This window comes from Priapulus caudatus, unplaced genomic scaffold (assembly GCF_000485595.1).
Source record: "Priapulus caudatus unplaced genomic scaffold, Priapulus_caudatus-5.0.1 Scaffold347, whole genome shotgun sequence".
Lineage (NCBI taxonomy): Eukaryota > Metazoa > Priapulida > Priapulimorpha > Priapulimorphida > Priapulidae > Priapulus > Priapulus caudatus.
In genome coordinates this window covers 145,274-146,810 of record NW_014577408.1, presented here as the reverse complement: position 1 = coordinate 146,810, position 1,537 = coordinate 145,274, and positions in this window count along the sequence as shown.

Here is a 1,537-nt window from a genome sequence, read left to right as displayed (position 1 = left end):
TATTTATCTTCTTCATCGTCCTCTTCATGACGGTAACCATGGTATTTATCTTCCTCTTCGCCATCGTCGTCATTGTTGTAACCTGTGTGATGCACAAAATCCCATCAAATTTCTTGCCGTGGGACATTTTTTGTGACCGTTAGTAGCATCAGGGAGATTGTGAATATTATACTGCAGTTTGTTCTCTGGCAATAGCGGCACAACACACAGCGGAGAAAATGCGTAAACTCCCCAGTGCGTATTCTCTAATTCTCTGCTCTTATATTTAAATCGTTAACTTTACTTTCCTAATTTTCCACCTATCGCCCGTTAATTAATACAAAACACAGAAAAGAGGGGAATTCTGATATTATTTTAAAGGAGTTAGGTTTAAATTCATACTTAAAGCGAGAGGTTCCTCAGCAATGTACGCAATTCCTTTTCATGCAATCAGAATGTAAAGGAACTCGGTCTTTTTTATCTATCCCGTTTCCACATGGCGTGACAAAGGGCTTACTGCCAGAAACATCCTAGCCACTAGTTATTAATGTAATCAGTCACTTTCGATGTTTCTGAGAACGGGCCATGAACTTACGTTGGTTCCTGCGGAGCATGTGTAGCAGACTTGCGGCAATAGCTGGATTGATGCATTGTTTTCTCAGGTCGTAGGCCGTCAAACAGGTCGACGGTGGACTAACGACCACCTAAACAGCCACGGGGAAAACGCATTAGCCTGCATTCGTCATCTAGCGGCCGTAACGACGACCGGTTACCTGTTATACTAGAGCAGTCGACGCGTTTGCGTACGCGAACTGTCAACGCTAGTTTCTGTGCGGGAACATATGTCGCAGGCGTACGACACCGTGCCGAACCTGAACCTGCATGCGGTTAATGTATGCCGATACGCCGTTTACGCCGCGTTGTTGTTTAATCAACCCATTATCTTAGATTTTATTCATGAAATTACATAATATCACCAGGATATCTATGATAAATCTGATATCACACCATATTACATTATATTATTCCGCGTGGATAAAATTGTCTCGATTAATTTTAACAATTAATAACAGTGGTTAATAGTATCGAGTGCACACAAACTAACAGAAACTAAAATAAGCTATCATAACCTGACATAACATAATATTTAAAATCACACATAACATGGCGTGACATAACATAACATAACACAACATAACACAACACAACACAACACAACACAACACAACACAACACAACACAACACAACACAACACAACACAACACAACACAACTCAACACAACACAACACAACACAACACAACACAACACAACACAGCGCAACACAACACAAGGCAACGCAACATTCGCTTTTAAACAGCCCGGCCCACATTGCTGGTGGGCGGACGTGTAGACGTGCGGACATGCAGGTGACCTCGACCACGTCTGCGCATGCGCGCATGATACGGGGGCTCGCGTGGTAATGACCTCTGGCGCGCAGTCCTGTGCTGCTCATCATCATTCTCCTCCTCCTCCTCCTCTTCCCCTTCCTCCTCCTCCTCCTCCTCCTCCTCCTCCT